The sequence below is a fragment of the Chlorocebus sabaeus genome, chromosome 13 (genome assembly GCF_047675955.1).
Source record: "Chlorocebus sabaeus isolate Y175 chromosome 13, mChlSab1.0.hap1, whole genome shotgun sequence".
NCBI classification, from domain to species: domain Eukaryota; kingdom Metazoa; phylum Chordata; class Mammalia; order Primates; family Cercopithecidae; genus Chlorocebus; species Chlorocebus sabaeus.
This window is the reverse complement of record NC_132916.1, coordinates 9,521,163-9,546,420: the sequence shown is the minus strand read 5'-3', so window position 1 is coordinate 9,546,420 and position 25,258 is coordinate 9,521,163. Positions and strand designations below refer to the sequence as shown.

Below are 25,258 nucleotides of genomic sequence, written 5' to 3'. Positions count from 1 at the left end.
AACTTTGGGGAATTCCTTCATAAACTAGATGAATTCTGTGTGTCTTGAATTCTGCTTCTGCTTTTAGGTTATGAGCTCCATCAGGGTCAAATATATTATAAATGCATTAGAAAAAACGTGAACAATTATAAATGAGTAAATAGAAAATAATTATAAAATCTGAAAAGGAAGATTCAGCAATTTTGCTTCTTCTAGAAATTCTTTGAAAATACAACTGGACGGGCACAGAGGCTCACGCCTATAGTCCCAGCACTTTGGGAGGCTGAGGCGGGAGGATCACTTGGGCCCAGGAGTTGGAGATCGGCCTTGGCAACACGGTGAAACCCTGTCTCTACAAAAAATACAAAAATTAGCTGGTTGTGGTGGTGCACATCTGTGGTCCCAGTCACTCAGGAGGCTGAGGTGGGAGGATCACCTGAGCCTGGGAGGTTGAGGCTGCAGTGAGCCAAGATCATGCCACTGCATTCCAGCCTGGGCGACACAGTGAGACTCTGTTTCAAAAATAAAGAAAATACAATTAAGTCAGAACAGAATGACTTAGGAGGGTCAGGAAAAACAATGAGGAAGTGTATTTAGTGACACAAAGATGTTTACAATACAGAGTCAACAAAAATGTATACGAGTCCAGGCACAGTGGCTCACATCTGTAATCCCAGCATTTTGGGAGGCCAAGGCAGGTGGATCACGAGGTCAGAAGATCGAGACCATCCTGACCAACATGGTGAAACCCCGTCTCTACTAAAAATACAAAAATTAGCTGGGCGTGGTGGCAGGAACCTGTAATCCCAGCCAGTTGGGAGGCTGAGGCAGGAGAATTGCTTGAACCTGGGAGGCGGAGGTTGCAGTGAACCGAGATCATGCCACTGCACTACAGCCCAGGTGACAGAGTGAGACTCTGACTCAAAAAAAAAGAAAAAAAATAATGAATATGATATGATCTGACTTTTAAAAGGCAAAAAAATTGTGTATCTCTCTACTTAAATTTTAAAAAAACACAAATATTTTATTTGCAATATAAATAAATATATTGCACCCCCCAAGGTTGAAATTCATGCGTTTCCTTCTATGTTTTTATTCTTTTACTGTATTATTTAACATGTTTTCATAAACCATATGTAATTGATGTTTGAATCCTTTTGTGAGCTTCTTTCTACATTCAACACTGCAATTCTGAAATGTTACATATCTAGTTTTAGTTATTTTAAGTGCAAAAGAGTATTCTTTTGGATGACTACCCCAAAATTAATCTATTCCTATACTGACGGATATTCAGGTTACTCCCAATTCGTTTTCAGTGCTATAGACAATGCAGTAATGAACATCAGACTTGGAACAGCTGCCTCATTCTGACATGCACAACTCTGATTTTACTATATATTAACAAATTGCTTTTTAAAATGGTTGGACAATTAACACTTCATGTGGATGTTTGGGGTTAGTGAGATAATAGGAAATACTCATTTTCTTCTTTATGCTTCTCTGTATTTTCTAATTATTCTACCAAGAGTATTAACCACTTGGTTAATATATTTAACTTTTTTTAAAAAAAGAAAAACTTTTCTACTGCATTTTTTAAGATCACATGAGTATGTTAACATATGTCACTTGATACTGAAAAAGCTCTGTGACTTACTAGTAGACCCATTGTACAGCTAAGAAAATAGAGGCTCAGGGAAGTCATATGGCTTATTTTCTTTGGTCACTAACCTGCTCGGGTCCCTACCTTCTCTGATCCTCAGTTTCTTCCTGTCATTCACATCAGCCTAACTGATAACACTACTGAGGGCAAAAAATAAGATGATGAATTAGAAATAGTAAAAAATATTAAGTGATTCATATACGTATATACATTTAGATGCAACTCGTTCAGCTAATATTTACAGAGCATCTACCACGTGGCCCTGGTGATCTTTTCTCATGGCCCTGTTCTTTATGTCCTTTCACTACTTTGCTTACAGTAAGAAATAACTAAGTATTGGGAAATCGAGGAGAAAATGCCTTCTTACAAGCCCTCCAGCTTCCTTCCACTCAGTCCTTCTCATGGAAAGCAGCATGCGTTAGCAAATCCTTAGATTTACTGAGGCTACTTACAACTTCCTCTGTTAATCCTTGGTTCTAAGCTGTAACATTCGTTTAATTCAAAGATCTGTAAATACTGACTCAATTTAGAGAACAAAACTGGATTCAATACTAAAAGCCATTGCGTTTGGGTTTCACATCATTGTCTTCACAGGACTTCCTGGTTTCTAAGAAAGCAAATCCTGGCAAGGCTGCAGAGCTCCAGAAATCCAGTGCCTGGGCTCACAAAAGCCAGCCCTGACTTCACTAGGAAAAAGCCTCAAACTGCAGAACATACCCAGCAAGCAGTTCTTACCATTCCGAGGCCATTGCAGAGCCAGATACGGTTACGCAGCCTTCTGAAGCAAAGATACGCTACGTCTAGACAGGCCCTGGTTCCCTGTGATAAACTCCAGATCATCACCACCACAGGGCCCTGCTCCCAGATACTTCATCTTTCCCTATAATACCTCACACATCCAGTTCTCCATTAGCCCTGTGATAATAATTTGACATAGGTCCAAAGAGCAAAGGAACTTGGATTTGAAAGTCCGAGACCGCTCTGCAAAATACCATTGCTTCTTTCACTTCAGAAAAGATTTTGGGAAGTGAATGAAACACATCCAGCTGTAGTTCTTCTGATGTTAGAGTTAACTATATGACCCAGAAACTCTACTCCTAAGAATCTATTAAGGAGAAACAAAAACACACATCCACACAAAATCTTGTACACCCACATTCACGGCAGCATTGCTCTCGATAGCCAAAGGCCGAAACAGCCCCAGTGTTCGTCAACCAATGCGTGGATAAATACAATACAGTATATCCGTAAAATGGAATATTCTCCAGCCACAAGAAAGAATGAATTAATTACTGCCACATGCTACAACATGGAGGAACCTCAAAAACATGTTAAATGAAAGAAACCCGTCACAACACACCACATACGATACGATTCGGTTTATATGAAAGGTTCAGACTAGGCCAACGTGTGGAGACAGAAAGTGAACTTGCGATTGTCTAGGGCTGGAGCGGGCAGGACTGGGGAGTGACTGCTGATATGTACAGTTTCTCTTTGAGGTGCTAAAAATGCTCTCAAAGTAGACAGTGGTGATGGTTGCACAATCATGAATGTACAAAAAGCCATTGCATTGCACACTTTCAGCAGGTGAATTTTATGGTACGTAAATTATATCTTAATAAAGCTGTATGTAAAACAAAGAAAAAAAAACTGGCCCCACAGAAGACAAAACATAAGCACAGTCAGCCTTCAGTCCACACAACAGCCATGTCAACACATAGAGTGACATGCTGTTTAGATGAAGGAAATGAGCTGCAGAAAGTAGACGGGGAGTTTCAGCCTGCAGGAAAAAGCCACTCCACCCCCACCCAGGCAGAGCAAGGTGTCCAGGCGAGGTCTGTTGGCAGGATGTTACTGCCCACTGCAGCACTTGCAAGAAGTAAAACAGACCCCCCTCCACTGGAATGATCTCTGAGACTGGTCCATAAGTAGGACTGGCCCTTACCCTGGATCCTGAGTATAGGCAACGGGCAAAGCTGGAAGGATACGAAGACCTGGCTAGCACCCTAAGTTTCCCAGGCAAGAGGAAACCAACCCCAAGCACGCATGGTGACGGCAGCAATCGCAAACATCTAGAAGAATTAGGCTTTGTGCCTAAGATCGGGGGAAAGTCTTCAGTGGATCAAACATTTTCTTCTCCTTCCCGTGAGGCTGCTTCGAAAAGCTGAGATTAAACGCTTTGCTGATGTTTCTCACCACCAGCACTGCTCTCTGCCGTGTGTCATGGATGAACATGTTTGCTGTGTTCACATGAAATGTGGGGAGAAGTTTCAGGGTTGAAATACGTGACAGACATGACACTCGCACTATGAAACCAGCTTCCTCTGATAGCCACAGAGCAGAGCTGACACGTCCTCCCTGGAGCAGGCTTGGGAGGCAGAGACGGCGTCTGGTGGCTCCCCCAGTCCCTGCAGCCTGTACGCAGTCGACACTGACAAAAAGAGTTCCCAAAAGAAATCTGGTAGATTGCCAAAAGTTTCATTAATTAATGAAATCAGTGGGGAGATAAATAATTGAAGGGAAAGAAATGGGTTCATCAGTTTGGCAACACTGAAATTTTCATGCATTCTGCCTAGGAGACGAATAAGCCCACAAGACAGGTGTTAAGAATGGATGTGCCCTTTTCTCCAGTTTTAGGTCTGGGAGACTTTCTGCTTTCCCAAAAGTCAGCCTTTGACATCACGATGGAGACGCCTGTTGCGCTCTTCCTGCAGACCAGCCACCTTAGCCAGTGGGCGTGGAGGCGGCTGTCTTCACTTTTCCTCTAAGTCCTCACTAAGAATTTGCCTGTGCCCTAAATGGGATGTTGGAGATGGCGCTAAAGTGGCAATGAAAACAGCACTTGTTTCTAACATGATCTTTGGATCAGGACAAAAGTAGTAAACTTAAAATTAGATGAATGCTAAAATATTCCAAATATCCATCACCCAGTGAATGAAGAAATAAGAGATGGTACAGCCACAGGATGGACGACTACTAACAAGAAGGAACCAGCCCCAGCTCCATGCATGCCATGGGTGGACCTCAAACATGATGCTAAATGAACAGAGCCAGACACAGAACAATACACGGTGAATCATCCCACTGATAGGCAATACCTAGCAAAGGCCAAATTACAGACACAGAAACTGGATCACTGACTGTCTGGGCTACAGACACATGTGAGGATGGATCCCATGGGCATGAGGAGACTTTGGGATGAGAGAGGCGTTCTAAGCTGGATTTTGGTGATGGTTACGCAACACCAAATTTACCAAAACTCATTGAACTATACATTTAAAATGGGTGAATTTATGGTATGTAAATTATATCTCAGTAACGCCACTAAAAAAATTAAATAAAGACAAATTTTTAAAACTGCTGAAATCCAACATCAAAAAAATGATCAAAGGGTTCCTGAAATATAAGAAGTCAATTTAAATTAATTTTCTTCATGGAAATTCAAAAGGAATGTGGGCAAGAAGGAGAAAGAGACGTGAAATAGAAAAAAGGAAAAGACAGCGTTAGTCCCACCTTCTATTTCATATGGAAGTAAATATAAGCTTATTCTGTTGTTCCATTAGCTATGAACCCACGTGGTCCCAATCCCCAGGTCACCATCATATACACAAGGATGTGGCGATGTAGTCTGTCAAATGTTTACTTTACAGTATCACCCTTGCTCTGGCACTTTCTCAACTAACTCAGCCAGTAATGGTACCAATGAAATCAGTGAAGTTAACTCAACATGATTTAGTTTTGGTGCACACATGCTGGCTCCATGGGATCATTTATTACTTCCTACGTTAAAACACTTAGAAGGAAAAAACTCCTGCATGCTAGAAGGGAAATTCTGGTATTTACACTTCCCAACTTTGGAAAACAGGGAATTTTACTTATCTTCGGTCTTACGATACTTTTTTTACCCCATGAGACCTCAAAGACTGAGAGTGGCAGTTCAGAGAGGAAAACTCTACATTCGTTCTCTTCCCTAAAAAGTGACTTCCCTTGGCTGCAGTAACTGAAATAACTCAAAATGACTGCACTCCCATCTTCAGGCTGTTCTGTCCTTTCCTATTTGAAAACAAATTTCCCGCAAACGGGTTGGCAGATTCTCCAAATATCTGAGAGTATCCAACAAGCATTTTTAGACTTGTTTTGTACAAAGTTATCTTCTCTGGATCCATAAACTTTTCCACCTCTTGGTGGAAATTTTCAAATGTGTATTTATGTTCATGTCTTGAAACATAAGACAAGCAAAATACAGAAAGAAAAAACACAACGAAAATTGACACAAGAGAGCAATCACCTCTCACAGTCCTGGAAAACAGGAGAGTTCTCTTAATTGGGGCAACTTCAGCCTTGGACTTCACCACCTACATACGTTGGGAGATGGTTTTTATTTCTCCTCCCCACACCACTCCCCCGCAAAAAACATAGAAACACCATCCACAGAGAGTCATTATTCAAGCTAGGTTGTAGCAAGACTTGTTTGAAAGTTTAATCACATGGCTAGATGTGAAAGACTTGGGGACTATTTTACCACAAGTATTTAATTTTTTTTTTTTTTTTTTTGAGACTGCGTCTCACTCTATTGCCCAGACTGGAGTGCAGTGGCATAATCTAGGCTCACTGCAACCTCCACCTTCCAGGTTCAGGCGATTCTCATGCCTCAGCCTCCCGAGTAGCTGGGATTACAGGCACCCACCACCAGGCCCAGCTAACTTTTTATATTTTTAGTAGAGACAGGGTTTCACCATGGAGGCAAGGCTGGTCTCAAACTCCTGACCTCAAGTGATCCTCAAGCCTCGGCCTCCCAAAGTGCTGGGATTACAGGCATGAGCCACTGCACTCGGCCTTAAATTTTTTTCAATTGGCAAAAAAAAATTGTACGTATTTATAGTGTACAACATAATGTTACGATATATATTTACACTGTGAAATGATTAAATGAAGCTGGCTAATGTATCAATCACTTCTCATACTTATTTTTCTTATGATGAGAAAGTTTAAAATCTCTTCTTTTAGCCATGTTTAAATACATATTATTCTTAGTTATAGTCGCAATGCTGTATAACAGATCTCTGCACCCCTGAAGCTTTAACAGCACCAACCATCGTTTCTATATTGAGATAGTCCCAATATGACCTTGGCTGTCCGTAGCGCGTATGCTTTGAGTTGCTGGGGATCATGGACTTTTGTAGAGCCACCCGATCTTTTGCAGGGCAGTCTGGAGTTGGTTGAGTCTGGAGTTGGTTGATTCTAGAGTTGGTGAGTTTTCACACATGTGCCACACTACCAGCACGTGTGAAAACTCACTAACTCTATACTCAAGGCAGGAAAGGTTACATCATTTGCCAGGCCTGGTCAAAAAGAGAATGTGGGGTTCCTTTTTCAAAAACTATCAAGAATTTAAACAAGGGAGAGCAGAGCCTTACCCTGGAAGTGTGGGGTCCCAGGTCACCGCACAGTTCACGTGCCCAGGGGGACTCTCTGGCTCCGTAGCACCTTGACCCTACCACAGGGCAACTCCTCAAATATGACCAGCTCAGGAAGAGAGTTAAGAACTGCCGAAATTAATGAAAATCTCCTGGTCAGGGGTTCGCTTTTTACAACGTCAGCACCTAGCTCGATGGTATCTATGCACAGGCTGCACCCCCAGGGCCGAGTCGTCAGTTCACCATTGAGTCACATCCTGGTTCTTGCCTCTCTTCTGAGACCCATCCAGGAGTTGCACAGGAAGAAACTTCCATTTGCCTGGCACGATCAATGTTTGGGGCTGGGGAGTCTCTGGAAGTGAACTGCATGCCACTGTAACAAGCCAAGAACCGCATGTGGGGACAGGGCTTTAACAAAAGCACAGTGGGATCCAGCAGCCTCTGACTGCTTCAGGTTTCAGTGAACTGCTAGGATGACACACGGGCCATTACTCCCACCACACTTGGGAGTTTCCACTTTTTCTTAGCCCTTTCCATAGGCAATGCCTTTCATTCCTGCAGACAGCGTTTATGAAAGAACCAGCCTGGGGAATGAACACTGACCAGTCCCAAGGAGCTTGTCAAACTGCAGGAAAGCAAGGTAAGAAATTCAAATTGTAGAGTCCAAGACTAACTGCTACTCTCCTAGAATGTGCAGCGTGGTTTGAAAACAAAAAGCCAGACCCGGCACAGTGGCTCACACCTGTAATCCCAGCACTTTGGGAGGCTGAGGCAGGCAGATCACTTGAGGTCAGGAATTTGAGGTCAGCCTGGCCAACATGGTGAAACCCTACCTCTACTAAAAATACGAAAATTAGCCGGGTGTGGTGGCACACGCCTGTAGTCCTAGCTACTCGGGAGGCTGAGACAGGAGAATCGTTTGAACCTGGGAGGTGGAGGTTGCAGTGAGCCGAGATTGCACCACTACACTCCAGCCTGGGCCACAAAAGGAGACTACATCTCAAAAAAACAAAAAACAAAAAAAAAACCAGGATTCAGCCTCGGCAACATGGCAAACCCCCCTCTCTACACAAAACACAAACATAGCTGGGTGTGGTGGTGTGTACCCGTAGTCCCAGCTACTTGGGGAGGGCTGAGGCAGGAGGGTCACTTGAGCCAGGGAGGTCAAGGTTGAAGTGAACTGTGTTTGAGCCACTGCACTCCAGCCTGGGTGACAAAGTGAGAGCCTGTCTCAAAAAAAAAGAAAAAAAAAAAACAGTCAGTATTAGGACACCTGATTTCATCAGGCAAGGCCGTGAGGAGGTCAGGAAATCTCCTTAGAGGAGTGCACACACTGCACATTGAACCACATCTTTGCCTTCTAGAATTTCCTGAGCAGGGCTCACTCTGGTGCTCTGAGCGCATGTATTCCATTCTACCTGCCTGATGCCCTTCCCTCCCCCTTTTCTCCCACTGTTGACTTGCCCAACATGTTTATCCTTCCAAACCCTGCTTAAGCCAGCTCCTTCTCCTCCCTGCCTCCCATTGAACAGTCAGGTGCATCTTTCCCTGTTCCTCACAGGCCCTCCTCTATTGGCCATGGAGCTCACTGTCACAGAATGTAGCCACTTACTCACTGCACGAGTCCGTGAGACAAATGACAGAAAAGACCCGGCACAGTCCTGGGCCACATGGCATTGACAAGTGCTATTTCCTTTCATGTGTATATCTGCCGTCCCACGAAGCAGGCTCCCTGAGGAGCTAAGTGTCTTTCACCATCATATCCACAGCTCCCAGCACGGACCCGGCATAAGAGGTGGTTAATAAATCTCCATAGAATGAATGAACTGAATGGTCAGTCATATCCACCACACTGCTCCAGGGAAATGCCCAGGTCACGGCTAACTCATGATGGGACCTGTCAGAGGGATGTAGCTGCTACCCTGCGACCGGGTAAGGCACCATCATTAACAAAGCCGAAGGAGGGATATTTTACCTTCCACAAATCCAGCTCATCATGTAGTGTTTGTAAGCTACATTTGACATGGGACAAGTCAGGAATTGGCTCTATCTCTTTTCTAGGAATACATGTTTGTAAGGGGGTTTCCCCTGCCTGGTTTTGCCCTCTTTATTCCTCTTCTCTTTCTTTATGAGTGGACCTCTGGCTTCTGACTGCATTTTCCTGGCACAGAGCTGTGAATGCTGCGTGTCCAGAGAGGCTGGAAGAGTGAACAGGCATCGACCTTCACCCCTGGGTAGGGGCTCCTGGGCCAGAGACCCAGTTTGCCTACATGAGCTGTGCAGCCCTGAAGACTGCTGACCCCCAGGTTCCCCATCTGTGAAATGGAGATAAGAAGAGTTCCAAGTCAAGGGCTTGTGGTGAGGATTATCCGTAGACTTTTGCCTGGTACATCATCTTAAATGTCGCTGTGGTCATCATTATTGTCATTGTGCCATCACCACGGCCTGGGTCCTGGCTCTGGGTTTCTTTTTGTCAAAGTCACCCTCTTCTTGCTGGTCACCCTCCTTCTGTCCTGAGGTTCCAGTCCTCTCAGCCCAGAATCATTTATAGAACTTAAAAAAAAAGGCCGGGCGCAGTGGCTCAAGACTGTAATTCCAGTATTTTGGGAGGCCAAGATGGGCGGATCACGAGGTCAGGAGATCGAGACCATCCTGGCTAACAAGGTGAAACCCCGTCTCTACTAAAAAAAATACAAAAAACTAGCCGGGCGAGGTGGTGGGTGCCTGTAGTCCCAGCTACTCGGGAGGCTGAGGCAGGAGAATGGCATAAACCCGGGAGCGCCACTGCACTCCAGCCTGGGCGACAGAGCGAGATTCCGTCTCAAAAAAAAAAAAAAAAAAAAAGAACTTAAAAAAAAAAAAAAAGAACCTGAATTGGTTGGTCCAAGGTAGGGCCCAGGGAGGCCTTTTAAAAATGCTTTCTAGGTAATCCTCACGTGCAGGCAATGTTGAGAACATGGGTTAGACTCTGCCACCAGGACCTGAAAAGCATGATGGAGCTGCAGCCATGGTGCTGCTGGGTCTGTCCCCGCCACACAGGGGCTGCTGCCCACTGCTGTGTGTCAGCTCCCCAAACCCCAAATTCTTCCACAACTGGCTCTATACTAGCTCATTCTTTTTTTTGTTTGTTTGTTTTTTGGTTTTTTTTGTTTAACCCCCTCCTTATTATTCTCTCACAGCAAATAAAACTTGGTTTGCTTGTCCCTGGGCAAAGTCCCCAGCCCAGAGTTCCTCCTTCCACATCTTATTGTAAAAACACAGGTTTACTGGGGCTGTTAGGGGCTGAGTTCTCCTCTTCTGACCCACTGCAAGCTCTACCCCGCTTCTTCCTTCACTCAGAAGGTTTGGGTCTGATTCTTCTTCAGTCCCATGGGGGAGTGAGACCCTCAGAGTGAGGGGCACCCTTTGGGTAGCTTCTTGGGATCTGAACTTGCAAATTTCACATGCCTCTTTTGTTTCGAGTTCAAAAGATAACTCCAGTGAAAAAAAAACCTCTAGGAGAACACGAGGATAACATCATAAACAGTGCTGACGAAAGATGCCAGCAAGCCGTGAGAGCTGAGGTGGCCAATCCTTGTCTCCAGGGAATGACAGAGGAAGAGAGGCCAGAAGGAGCAGAGCAAGCCCTGGGCTATTCCAGAGAAAGCAAGGGAAGGCCCAATAAGGTGAGTGACCAGAGGCAGAAGAGACAGACCCAAGCCACCCTCCATCCACCCATCAGACCATCAGAAGAGACAGAGAAGGAAAAAGAGCTAAGGCAGGCATATTCTCAGGGGTGGGGGGTGTTACTCACACCTGCCTGCCCCACCCCACCCCACCCCCAAGATTCCCAGCCACCACTGGGGGATGGGGGAGGGGACGGGAGGGGAGGGGAGGAGAGCGGAGGGGAGGGGAGGAGAGGGGAGGGGAGGGGAGGGGAGGTGAGGGGAGGGGAGGGGAGGGGAGGGGAGGGGAGGGGAGGGGAGGGGCGGGGCAGGAACGGGGCAGAACTCTAAAACTGCCGCCCTTCCCAGATAGGCTCCCTTAGAGAGCGCTCAGCTCTGTTTCCTTCTCAAAAGTCCCCACGGGTTTCCCTTCAGCAGGGAGCCTGTGCGGGTCTGGAGCTGTGTCCTCAAGGTATCCAGACAGTCTACTGTGGAAGTCGTCTGCTTCATCTTAAAAGTTCACATAAATGTTGTGTATTATATCATGGTATATTCATGTTTAATTTTTAAAAAATTCTTTTCCCTTGGCTGTTTCGGCAACACAGATGCCTGAGTGAGGCGGCTGGGTCTCTCCTATGCTCTGGACACCCCTTGTTCACAAAGCGGCCCCCGCAGACGGCGCCTCGGCTAAGACCTTTGCATCCACCCTGGACGCCTCGCTGGCCGGGTCAGGAAACAGGGCCGCACTCACATGGACAGAGGATGTGCCAGGCCAACTCACAACAAGGGGAGGAGGCCTGGTCTTGGTGAGTCCGAGGTCCCACGGAGGGTACAGAGGGGGCCGTGCTGGGGGCCAAGCCCAGCTGCGTCCCAGCCCCGCTCCGCCAATGCTGCACCGCACAGCCCCCGAGAGCCCCCAGTCTAGTGGTTCACAGGGAGGGTCCGAAGGAGGCAGGAACCAGCTCCAGGGTCTCATGCATGGAAAGTTCCCTCATCTGGAGGCTGTAAATCCTCCCTCTACCCAGACAGACTGAACATTTTTAGGAAATGGCAGCTGGAGGCGGGCTGGCGGTCATAGGGCACAGCCAGGTCGTGACCTTGCAAGCGCCTGCTTAAGGAAGGTGCATTTTCCCTGGTGAGGAAAGCTATACGGGAGCTGCTGAAGACCAGGCTCTCTTTAAAAAGACAAACAACAGGCAGGGCATGGTAGCTCACGCCAGTAATCCCAGCCTGGCCAACAGGGTGAAACTGTCTCTACTGAAAATACAAAAAATTAGCGGGGTGTGGTGGCGGGCACCTGTAATCCCAGCTAGGAGGGAGGCTCAGGCGGGAGAATTGCTGGAATCCAGGAGGCAGAGGTTGCAGTGAGCCAAGATCGTGCCACTGTACTCTGGCCTGGGCAACAGAGTGAGACTCTGTCTCGAAAAACAAAACCAAACAAGAAAAAGACAACAGTTCAGCCACTGGGGAAGACAGAAGGAATGGAAAGCAGGAGATCAGTCCTAATGTGGCAAAAGTAGGAATGAATATAAATAATTCAAAGAATTAGGCACATTTTAAATATTTCTCTGGTCCTCTCCCCCGACCTCCTCTCAAACTTGAACCCTATTATTCCTCTAGAGATGGAGGCCAAATGAGGATTTTAGTGACGCCACCACTTTTTCATTATATCATTTGGTCTTAGGTAACTTCCAGATTTCCACATGATTTGGGGGCCACTTTATGGTGAACAAGGGTGTCCAGAGCATAGGAGGGACCTAGCCGTCTCACTCAGATGGGAAGTCTTTTCACCCTAAAAGAAAATTCAGGAAAATTTCAGGAAAGGCAAGAATATAAAATGCATGTCCATATGATTCTATTAAAATATTTAGAGAGTAAAATCACGGTATGCTCAGGTATTGCTAGCTCTGGGGCTTTGGGAGAGTTAGTTAACCTCTCTGTGCCTCAGTTTCAAATTAGATTAGAGAAAATAATTGGCAACCCCGAGTTCTGGGGGCAAGCTGAAATGAGATCCTATGCAAAGCAGACAGCTCCAGTAAGTGCTGCGTAACACATGTTGATTACAAAGTACATAAATGGTTACATTATAAAGTGTAATATGATAAGTGACCATTTGGGAAGAAAATCATTGGAAAGTGACCTTTTTTCCCCCTGTATTTAAGACACCGTCCATACAACAAATTACCAAACCCTGCGGGCTTTCAGACCTGTGCCTTGTCTGCGCCTCCCCTCCCAGAGCTGCGGGACCCTCAGCCTCTCTCTGCTTCCTGCTGCGCCAGCCCACCTCGTTCCTCTGTTTTCTAGGAAAACTCCGGCCTCCCGCCCTGTCCCGCCTCGCCCACCGGCCCACTCTGGTCTCTGGCACTCCCTGAGAAGCGTGCACACTGGGACCAATACTCCCCACTTCCAGACCTACCGTGGGGGCTGTTCTTCTCTAGGAAGTATTTCAGGAAGCCCAGACTGGGCAGGGGTGGCGAGGCGTTCCCCTGGTGTGCCCGCGCATCCCCGCCCTGCGAGTCTTATCCATTGTGTGGGAACCCCTCACTGAGGTTTCTGTCTCGCCCTCTGGGCAGCAGGCTCCTCAAAGGCACTTGCAGGGTCGGCTTCCTGTGTGTATTCCCATGGGTGAATATAGGGGTTCCCTAAGAAACACTGAAAGGGGATTCTGGACTTGGGTGGGGAGCTGGAATAACTGGCCCCACTTCTGTCGACCTTTGAGAGCCTGAAAGCGAGGAGGGAGAAGGGAGATGGGAAGACAAAAGGGAGGGACACAGCAGTTATGGAACCCTTAGGGTCCCCCAGGACTAGTTATAGGACCCCCTAGAGTCCCCCAGGGCTGGGGAGCTGAAGCCTAACTTCAGGCAGGGCAGGGTGCTGGTCCTGGGAAGGAAGTAAAGGTGGCCCCTCCCCTAAGTGAGAAGCACCAGGGATGGAAAGGGAAAGGCTTGAAATACCAGCAACTGTGGGGATGGATGCTAGGAGGCAAATTAATACTAGTGAGAACTGGGTGGTGGATTAGTACCCACTGCTGGACTGGGTGCTGGATCACTGCCCACTGCCGGGCTGGGTGCTGGATCACTACCCACTGCCGGGCTGGGTGCTGGATCACTACCCACTGCCGGGCTGGGTGCTGCATCAGTACCCACTGCCGGGCTGGGTGCTGGATCAGTACCCACTGCCGGGCTGGGTGCTGCATCAGTACCCACTGCCGGGCTGGGTGCTGCATCAGTACCCACTGCCGGGCTGGGTGCTGCATCAGTACCCACTGCCGGGCTGGGTGCTGGATCACTACCCACTGCCGGACTGGGTGCTGGATCACTGCCCACTGCCGGACTGGGTGCTGGATCACTGCCCACTGCCGGGCTGGGTGCTGGATCACTGCCCACTGCCGGGCTGGGTGCTGCATCAGTACCCACTGCCGGGCTGGGTGCTGGATCACTGCCCACTGCCGGGCTGGGTGCTGCATCAGTACCCACTGCCGGACTGGGTGCTGGATCAGTACCCACTGCCGGACTGGGTGCTGGATCACTGCCCACTGCCGGACTGGGTGCTGGATCACTGCCCACTGCCGGACTGGGTGCTGGATCACTGCCCACTGCCGGGCTGGGTGCTGCATCAGTACCCACTGCCGGGCTGGGTGCTGGATCACTGCCCACTGCCGGGCTGGGTGCTGGATCAGTACCCACTGCCGGACTGGGTGCTGCATCAGTACCCACTGCCGGGCTGGGTGCTGGATCACTACCCACTGCCGGGCTGGGTGCTGGATCAGTACCCACTGCCGGGCTGGGTGCTGGATCAGTACCCACTGCCGGGCTGGGTGCTGGATCACTACCCACTGCCGGGCTGGGTGCTGGATCACTGCCCACTGCCGGGCTGGGTGCTGCATCAGTACCCACTGCCGGGCTGGGTGCTGGATCACTGCCCACTGCCGGGCTGGGTGCTGGATCAGTACCCACTGCCGGACTGGGTGCTGCATCAGTACCCACTGCCGGGCTGGGTGCTGGATCACTACCCACTGCCGGGCTGGGTGCTGGATCACTGCCCACTGCCGGGCTGGGTGCTGGATCAGTACCCACTGCCGGGCTGGGTGCTGGATCAGTACCCACTGCCGGGCTGGGTGCTGGATCACTACCCACTGCCGGGCTGGGTGCTGGATCACTGCCCACTGCCGGGCTGGGTGCTGGATCACTGCCCACTGCCGGGCTGGGTGCTGCATCAGTACCCACTGCCGGGCTGGGTGCTGCATCAGTACCCACTGCCGGGCTGGGTGCTGGATCAGTACCCACTGCCGGGCTGGGTGCTGGATCACTGCCCACTGCCGGACTGGGTGCTGGATCACTGCCCACTGCCGGACTGGGTGCTGGATCACTGCCCACTGCCGGGCTGGGTGCTGCATCAGTACCCACTGCCAGGCTGGGTGCTGGATCACTGCCCACTGCCGGGCTGGGTGCTGCATCAGTACCCACTGCCGGACTGGGTGCTGGATCAGTACCCACTGCCGGACTGGGTGCTGGATCACTGCCCACTGCCGGACTGGGTGCTGGATCACTGCCCACTGCCGGGCTGGGTGCTGCATCAGTACCCACTGCCGGGCTGGGTGCTGGATCAGTACCCACTGCCGGACTGGGTGCTGCATCAGTACCCACTGCCGGGCTGGGTGCTGGATCACTACCCACTGCCGGGCTGGGTGCTGGATCACTGCCCACTGCCGGGCTGGGTGCTGGATCAGTACCCACTGCCGGGCTGGGTGCTGCATCAGTACCCACTGCCGGGCTGGGTGCTGGATCACTACCCACTGCCGGGCTGGGTGCTGGATCACTGCCCACTGCCGGGCTGGGTGCTGGATCACTGCCCACTGCCGGGCTGGGTGCTGGATCACTACCCACTGCCGGGCTGGGTGCTGGATCACTACCCACTGCCGGACTGGGTGCTGGATCACTGCCCACTGCCGGACTGGGTGCTGGATCACTGCCCACTGCCGGGCTGGGTGCTGCATCAGTACCCACTGCCGGGCTGGGTGCTGCATCAGTACCCACTGCCGGGCTGGGTGCTGGATCACTACCCACTGCCGGACTGGGTGCTGGATCACTGCCCACTGCCGGACTGGGTGCTGGATCACTGCCCACTGCCGGACTGGGTGCTGCATCAGTACCCACTGCCGGGCTGGGTGCTGGATCACTACCCACTGCCGGGCTGGGTGCTGGATCAGTACCCACTGCCGGGCTGGGTGCTGGATCACTACCCACTGCCGGACTGGGTGCTGGATCACTGCCCACTGCTGGACTGGGTGCTGGATCAGTACCCACTGCTGGGCTGGGTGCTGGATCACTGCCCACTGCTGGGCTGGGTGCTGGATCAGTACCCACTGCTGGACTGGGTGCTGGATCACTACCCACTGCTGGACTGCAGTGGCGCAGCGCTCACTGTGATTGTCAAGGAAACAGCAATGAAATCCCCAGGTGGGAGCAGGTTTGTGAGTACTTCTCTGGATTCTTCTTGAGATATGTTAATCTGTTCACTCCAGGGAGGTTTGGGAAAGGAGGCTGCCTAAACTGGTGGGTGGGGAGGGGAACGAGGAGGGCCTGTCTGCACAGATCTGGGTGTGGAAGGGGTCCTGTCAGATCATCCAGCCTCGCCCAGTTCCTTGCTGCACCGGGCTGCCGTGGTGCCATCATGACCCCCACACAGACTTATCAGGGCAGAAAGCACTAAATATTTGAATACATTACGGCCATATGTCTACTTTTAAGTTGGTTTACGATTATTTTTCAATTCCCATGTAAAGTATTTCTTCATTTAAATTAATGAATTGCCACTTTTGTTGGGACCCTATTAGTCCTCAGAAATGGGTTTGCTTTGATTGGACCAACCGGATTCCTGAGTGTACCTGACAGGGCCAGGAATTCCCCCTCAAGCAGTGGTTCTCAGTTGTGGGCAAGTTTGTTCCTCTAGGGGATTTTTGGCTGTCACAAGTAGGAGTGGGGTGACTCCCCCTGGCATGTAACAGTTAGAGGCCAGGAATGCGGCTAAGCATCCCATTCTGCACAGGTCGGCCTCTTCCACAACAAAGGATTACTGGGCCCAAAATCTCAACATGGAGATTGAGAAACACCTCGCCCTCAAGGAATGTCACCCTTGAGGCCCTGGCCAGGAGGCCAGCGATGAGGCAACCCTGATCACCTGACTTCTTGTGCCCATCTCTTCTCTAGGCCACAACACACATTCAGTGCTGGGTACTCTGGTCTGTGCTACAAACGGTGCGATTACACCTCCATGCCATCAATGAGCATCAGTGCAGTTATGAAGAGAGGACTGTAATCATTGTCATGGAATGTAATCATCTAGAAAAAGTGACTGTTTTATGAAGGATGAATGGGGTGATGGGAGAATGTCAGGAAAGCCGAGGCTGGAGGCAGATGCTAGAAATGGACTCACAGGCGTAGAAATGGTTCCTATGCAGGCTACCCACACAAGGGGCCGAAGAATCTGCTCACCATCCGCCTTGCAACCTGCCCTTCCCCCAACAGAAAAGAGACAAGAAAAGAAATGAGCCCGATGACTTACTCCTGGGAGGCAGGACACAGTCTGAGATGATTGCATTGATTGTCTGCTGATGGCTGCAGCATCCTGGGAAGAAGATGTGCTTGCATGGACAGATAAGTTCTTTAAAATTTCATCCATCTCGGTTAACCTCTACCCACAGAAGACTGACAGGTCACGAGGAGCCCATGGAGATGGGCAAGAGACCAAATTTCACTCCAGGATCAATTCACGTCTCCCATTCTCATTTCAGAGTTCATCTAAGATAAGCACTGGCAGGGTCTTTGCAGATAATAATCTTCCTTCAAACTCAGTGGTGGATTTGTGGAAAGTCCACTGAAGAACAGAAAGCCTCTGACTCCATCCACCCACCACCTTGGGAACTCTGAGAGCAGCCACCACAGGTATCCTCGAGAGCAGCTGCTCAGTCAAGTTCAATCCTTGGTTAAACACTGGTTTTAAGAAGAGTTCACCTTTAATTTAATGTATGTACTGCATTGTCACTCAGATGGTTTTAATCACAAGGCCCTTTCCCTTCTCCCACCATCTCTGACTAAACCACAATAAAAACAACACTCCCTGAAAACTATAGTAGCTTGTCATATAAAGTACTGCTGTTAGTTTTTCTCCAAGTTCTAAAACACTACCTTTTCTTGCAGTAATTTTGCTGCTGTTAACAACTAGGATGAAAGGCATGCAAAGGTCTACACAGTAGAGATTTGTTCATTATTTGAAAAATATTAGCTGGGGGCCAGGCACAGTGGCTCACACCTGTAATCCTAGCACTTTGGGAGGCTGAGCTGGGCAGATTGCTTGAGGTCAGGAGTTCGAGACCACACTGGCCAACATAGAGAAACCCCGTCTCTACTAAAAATACAAAAAAAAAAAATAGCCAGGTGTGGTGGTGCACCCCTATAGTCCTAGCTACTCAGGAGGCTGAGGCAGGCTTGAACCCAGGAGGCAGAGGTTGCAGTGACCCGAGACTGTGCCATTGCACTCCAGCCTGGGCAACAAGAACAAAATTCTGTCTCAAAAAAAAAAAAGAAAGAAAAGAAAAATATTAGCTGGGCATGGTAGTACACACCTGTAGTCCCAGCTACATGGGGAACTGAAGCGGGAGGATTGCTTGAGCCCCGGAATTCAAGGCCAGCTTGAGCAACAAAGTGAGACTGGCCTCTTAAAAGAAAGACCAGTCTCACTTTCAACATTTTAAACAAAACTAAAAAATAAACTTACTAGACATCTGTTATGTGCCAGGCTCTGCACTGGGCATGGGAGATAGACTGTGGAATATGCCGTGGCAAGGTATGAATGTGCAGGGGAAAGCAGAGCCCAGATGATCTGAGTTCACATCTCAGCTCTGCTCCTTCTTATGATGTAGCTGAGTTGCTTAACCTCCCTCATCTTTACTTTCTCTCTCTGTAAAATGGAGCATGATGAGCGTGTTCACATGCTAGCTTTGTTATGAGGCTAAAATGAGTTAACAAATGTGAAGTCCATGTACTGGCACATAGGAAGCCCTCAGTCAAGGCAGGCTGTTATCATTCTCGCACATCCTGTAGGTCAGCCAGTCACCTCAGTGTCTCTAATGACCTCTGCAGGTTACCTGGCATATCCTAGACTGAGGTATCATCTCCCACAGGAATGTTTTATTCTTCTATAAAAAAACACAATGGGGGTCAGGCGCGGTGGCTCACGCCTGTAATCCCAGCACTTTGGGAGGCCGAGATGGGTGGGTCACGAGGTCAGGAGATGGAGACCATCCTGGCTAACACGGTGAAACCCCGTCTCTACTAAAAATACAAAAAATTAGCCGGGTGTAGTGGCGGCGCCTGCAGTCCCAGCTACTCGGGAGACTGAGGCAGGAGAATGGCGTGAACCCGGGAGGTGGAGCTTGCAGTGAGCTGAGATCCGGCCACTGCACTCCAGCCTGGGCAACAGAGCAAGACTCCGTCTCAAAAAACAAACAAACAAACAAACAAACAAACAAAAAACACAATGGGATACATGTGCAGAATGTGCAGGTTTGTTACATAGGTATGCGTGTGCCGTGGTGGTTTGCTGCACCTACTGACCCATCCTCTAAGTTCCCTCCCCTCGCCCTACCCTCCAACAGACCCTGGTGTGTGTTGGTCCCCTCTCCTTACAGGAATTTTAGTGTCTGGCTTCAAAGTACCATAAAGTTCAAAATGCACCTCTCGTCTTGGAGGATCCTACACAGAAATGACCATGAAGCAGTTATGATGTTTAACCTGAGCAGAGATGCCTGTGCCAACCAGAGTTATTGGGAACAGCATCATGCTGATATCATCTGAGTTTAAAATAACCAAGAAAAAGAAGAACTCACTAAATGTTTTCTCCCAAGGTCAGCCAAGCAGAGGGGTGTGGTTTTCCAGAGGAACTTTGTCGTGTTGCCCATAGAATTTTCAGGCTGACGGTGGAACTTAAGTGGGGGGAAACAATTCTAGTAAGAAGAGTTTCATGAGAAAGTGCTGCAACGAGGTCTCAATGCTCTTCGTGTTGGGTCTCTAGAGCCTCCGCTAGTTTCTGGATGCACTGCTGTTACAATATAAGACTGAAAGGTGTAGGGGGTTGAAACCCACTTGTTTTTATCAGAACAAGACACAGATTTGCAGTGTGTTATGAGAAATCAACTCCAAAGGACACGAGGATATTCAGTAAACTAATGGGTATATAATTGGACACAGGTAGTTTTCTTTTTTAAAATGCTATACTTTGAGTCGATGTGGGGGCAGCTATTGTCACCTGGAAATCTATGAGTAATTCACTATGAAAGGGAATCTTGAGAGATTCTCTCTCAGCTTCTTTCAGAAAGAGAATACACAAGCCTTCTCTTCCTCTGTGTCTCCTGTATTAGAAATTCCACTCTTCCCATTTAGTTAACTAACAAATGTTTACCATCCTTACGCTCAACCAGCATGGAAGATACAAAAAGTATGTAAAATGGACAACAGTCAACAGCTAACCACTTGATCCCTCCCTGCCCAGCACAGTTTATGCTGTGTGTGAACAATTTATAAAATTGTTCAATGAAAGAAGCATCCTGTTTCATTAGCCAATAAATGCTTCTATTAGAATACCCCAGGGCAGGCGCGGTGGCTCACGCCTGTAGTCCCAGCTGCTGGCGGAGGGGGGCTGAGGCAGGAGGACTGCTTGAGCTTAGGAGTTAGAGGTTGCAGTGAGCCAGGATGGCGCCACTGCACTCCAGCCTGGGTGACAGAGCGAGACCCTGCCCACCCCCCAAAGAAGTCATACCCCCATGGTTTAGGGGGCTGTTTCCACATTGTCTTCCTGATAGATCCTAAGCTTCTTTAAGGAAGAACCAGTTTCCCATTTATTGCTATGTCTATAATATATAGTGCCTGAGACATGATAGTCAACACTATTTGTTGAATAAATGAAGGGATGGATGGGTGGATGGAGGACAGATGGATGTATCATGTATGTGTGAATGGATGAAGGAACGGTGACTGAAAGGTAGGACTTACAATCAAGGGAAGAAGTAGAGCAAATTAGATTGGAGAAACAAGTTAAGACAAATAATGAAACCGACGGGAAATCTTTGTGAAGCAAGAGAGAGCCAAGGAAAAGAAGACAGGTTAGATGGATTGTTCCATGATAATGTTAAAAAAAAATTATACTCCTTTTAAGAGATTTCCTCTTATTCAGTCATTAGAAGAAAATGGATATCAGCCAGTCGTGGGGTTTCCCTTGGAAACCCTTTAGACATTTGAAAATTATAACAATTTAAACTGTATCTTGTTTTGCTCACAGTTGCATCTGTGGGACCTGACACATATTAAACACATAATAAACATCTGTTGAAAGAAAGAGTTCATGCTTTAAGCTTCCTCTTTCCTACAGCCAGGCAGCAATTGCAGACCGAAGCCCATGCATGAAGCCAGATTTCAGAGTTCCAGCGCTTCCTTTCCAAACTGATTCACACACAAAGAATAATGAATTTGAGTTGCCCAAGCTCTAGGAAATGTTACATGATTATTATTATATTTCAAAATATGAGTGGTGAAAGGCGTTTCTCTAAAGATTTAGATATCAAACACCTTTCAGAAATGTGAATGTGGGCCAGGCGCGGTAGCTCACGCCTGTAATCCCAGCACTCTGGGAGGCCAAGGTGGGTGGATCAACTGAGGTCTGGAGTTTGAGACCAGCCTGGCCAATATAGTGAAATTCTGTTTCTACTAAAAATACAATAAAAATAAAAAATAAATCAGCTGGGCGTGGTACCACATGCCTATGATCCCAGCTACTCAGGAGGCTGAGGCAGGAGAATCGCTTGAACCCAGGAGGGGGAGGTTGTGGTGAGCCAAGATCACGCCATTGCACTCCAGCCTGGGCAACAGAGCAAGACTTCATCTTTAAAAACAAAGAAATGTGAATGCAGCTTTGTCCCATAACCAAAGTCTCCTTTCCAGGATAAAGGAGACTGCACAACATGTGTGACATTTACCAAACCCTCATTTGAGTATCTAGTAATTTAAAACAACGGCAATGGCAGGAATTATGAAGATGACATTCTGGGTAAGTTGCTGGTTCCCTCTTCCCCAGTTTCGTACCTGTTTACAGTCTAGTGTAAGTCTGGCTTTTTGTTGTTAAGATGAAGCTAAAAAAAATATTGGATTAGGAAGAATTTTGCCTTCTGTTCAGTCTTTCTTCTAATAGTCTTTCTTTTTCTGATTAAGAAAAACTCGTCCCCAAATCTACATCTACTTACGCTTTCAACCAGCACAGAGTATACCTGCTCTACTTCTACACTAAAGACTGACCTCTCCCTTCTTGGAGTTAAGAACCCTGAACCATGATCCATTTCTTACCACCCATCTTTGCTATCTAGGACATCCTCTCCTTCTTCCCTTGAACCATCTGCCTCCTCTCCTATAAAGCTTCGGCAGCAGGATCAGGACTCTCCCACTAGTGTTCTTCTCATACTAACTGCATCTCCCTGACTGGCTGTTGCTTTCCCCTTCCTTCCAGCTGTGTGCTCATCTCTTCGCCACCGCTGTTTGGTGGATTTTAAACTTGAGAGCACAGACAACAACTGCTGCCTTCTTCACCAATTCCACAGCAGAGCCTCGCAGACAGTGAAATCCCAATACAGTGACGACTCACTCACCCTCTGGGTGTCACCTCTGTCAGCCTCTTCCATGGGACCCCTATATTTACTTTCTACTCATAGCTCCACTTAGCTTCCCCAGGCCAAAGCTGCTAACTGTTTGAACCTCTACTCAGCGTCTGAATATCAGAAAGTGTTTTGTTTGTGCATTGGGTTTGGGTTTTTTGTTGTTTCTGTTTTGGCTATGCTTCCGAGGAAGTCTTGCTCTTTTTCCTTTGAATTCTATTCCATTAGGCTTTTTTGCTGTGAAATTGCTGAGTCTGGAGACTCAAGAGAACCGACATGGCAGACTTTGACTTACATGCTGTCAATCTGCTTTGGAAGGTCATGTGGCAAATCTGCCCTTGAGGACCATTTTCAGGCAGGAAAAACAGTAATTTAAGCCTGGCTGCTTTTCAGAATTCTTTGCAAACATCAAACACTCACAATCCAACCGTTTCTCTGTGTACTAGCATGTGCTTTTCAAAATGAGTGTCATATTCTTTTTAGTAATACTTTTCTATGTTTTATGCCCTTTCAATAGTTCCCGTCTTTAACTCCATGTAGCTCTAGTTTGTTTTACGCCATATGCTATTTTGCCCCATTTTCAGGTAACTTTTCTACCTGAATTACTTAGGACCTCTGGATTTACAGCAGATTTTATAAGACATAGATGATAGCATATTTAGATAAGGATCACAGCAAACAGAACCTCATTGAAACCACCCATTCTTCCTGCTTCCACATGGCAGGGTTGCTCGAGGTTTATAAGTAATGATTTTGGCTTTAGCAGCTGGAAGGTATGATGAGGGCTAAGTGACCTTCACACATATTTATCCTAAATTATAGATAATTTTAAGAGTCAAGAATGGGATTACTACTTATCTGTTTTATAAAGGCTAATTATTTGGGATGCCCGTCAGAAGAATGGTATCCCTTATCAAACACTTCCTTAGACGTACTGAATAAAAGCATCAGTTTAGCCGGTACCTGTTAAGAGGCCTATTGGGACTATGTCTTTCTAAGAGATGTGTTATTTGATTCTAATTATAATTAACTTTGCTTATTACTAAGTAGATAATAATTTTCTCATTTCATATTTTTTCTCAATATCAATTTTTCTCCCCAGAGAGAACATTCAGAAGATGTAGTCCTTTTAACGTAGAACTCTGCCTGTTCACCCTGCCTGCCTCCCCTGTCCCTAAACACACACACACACACACAAACACACACACACACACCTCCCTTCTCTCAAGATACTTTTTTCCAACTGAGAGTGGTTAACTAATCACAGATGAGTTAATCCTTCCACAGTTTTGAAAAAGTCTAGCAACGCTCACCTTGAAGAGAGTGAATAGCGTGGCTAATCAATCTAAGAACAATGCACGAAAATGAAAAACGGAGAAACCTGTCGGGCAGTTAATTTGTTACTCATACTTGTTGAACTTAAGATCTGGAGCTAAAGAAGTGCAGACGAGAGCAAAGACCCGTCTTTTAAATATTTAGGCTTTTAGGCAAACCTGGGCAGGCAAGATCACATTTATCAGTGCGAATTCTCCAACGCTCTCTAAAACTTTATTTCAATGATCTCACCTCCTGCAAGGAATTAATTCCCCCTTAGCTTGACCACAGGATCAATATCATATCTTGAGAAGTGTTTAGGTTTTCTAAAAAAAGACCAGACACTGAAGACTTACATAAACATCAAAGCATTCCTTTTTTAATTCCTCGATATGATGGAGAAATTCATAGGCCGAAAATTAGGTAAATAGAGAGGTAATTACCAATGCCTGTTTCCTTGACAACTCCCCTCCCCCACCCCTCCTGTGATAGGGAAAAACCAAAATGAAAGTGAGGAGGGGTAGCCACAAGCCAGGCTGGATTTTAGCAAACCAAAGCAAGAAGCAGAGCAGAAAGCTGCAAACGAGACACGAAATACAAATAAATCAATGTATATCAGGGCTGCATATTGTGTAGTATTTTTGTGGTTGCCATAGAAACGTCAGCGACGGAAGAACATGTTGCATGACACAGAAGAGAGCAATATGTAATAGGAACATTCCCCCCACCACCACCCCGCGCCCAGCTTCGTCTATGGCAGAGAAAATGCTTTAGCCCCGGGAGGGGGCTGGGTGGGTGGGTAAATGAAGCCAGGAACAGCAGCTTGAAATCACAGCCCAGAAAGGGACGCTCACCCGGCCCAGCACAAAGCGAGGATCCTTTTGTACCAGCAGAGCCTCTCTTCGCCTCCCTCCAGGCGCCCCCTGCACCTTTCCCCCGCTCGCCTTGCACTCCCCCTCCCCCGAAGCCTACCCCTTCCAGAGGTCCTAAGGAAATCCAGCCCAGGAGAGAAAATAGGATAGGAAGAGGAATGCAAACATCAGCCACACCCAGCGGGAAAGGTGCCTGCGAACCGCACCAGGAGCACCTACCTCCTTCCTGGCAGCCTTTGGCACATGGACTGAGAAACCAGAAGCTGAGACGGAGCCGGCTGGGTTCAGAAATTGCCACTAGTTTATAAGAGCTGTAAGTCAGCCAACACTGGAAAGAAAAAGCGAGACTCCACCCATGGGGTGGACCCTTCAGGAAGAAAAAAAAAAAAAAAAGTGGTCCTCAGCTGACGTCTCTCCCCACCCATGTCACTTCCTTTTAAAGCTACAAGTTAGCAGTTGCCGAGAGGGAAGAGCGAGCTGGTGTAATATGAGTCACTCCCTTCCCCTTCCAATTAGTGTAAGGCAGTGCTTCAATTGGCTTCACGTTTGAAATCGCTTTTGAAATCTGGCTCGGGAAGTTGCCAGGATTAAAAAAAAAAAAAAAAAAATCAAAGCCCCCTAGAAGTGGCCTTGCTTTCTCTCCCCTTTCTCCCAAATCCTGTTGCATCCCTGCG

The 25,258-nt window shown here is 47.8% G+C and overlaps 1 protein-coding gene and 1 long non-coding RNA gene across 2 annotated transcripts in view; one reads left to right on the top strand and one right to left on the bottom strand.

Moving 5' to 3' along the window:
• Window positions 1-24,975, bottom strand: part of AGPAT4 (1-acylglycerol-3-phosphate O-acyltransferase 4) — a 146,110-nt gene extending 121,135 nt beyond the window's left edge. The window contains exon 1 of the mRNA XM_008007752.3: window positions 24,804-24,975. The gene's annotated coding sequence lies outside the window, so the exon portion shown is untranslated. The remainder of the gene's footprint in view (window positions 1-24,803) is intronic.
• Window positions 8,184-17,052, top strand: LOC140713139 (uncharacterized). Its single transcript, XR_012094995.1, has 3 exons — window positions 8,184-10,721; window positions 11,306-11,506; window positions 16,910-17,052. It is a non-coding gene; the product is annotated as an uncharacterized lncRNA (long non-coding RNA).
• Window positions 24,976-25,258: the final 283 nt, after the last annotated feature.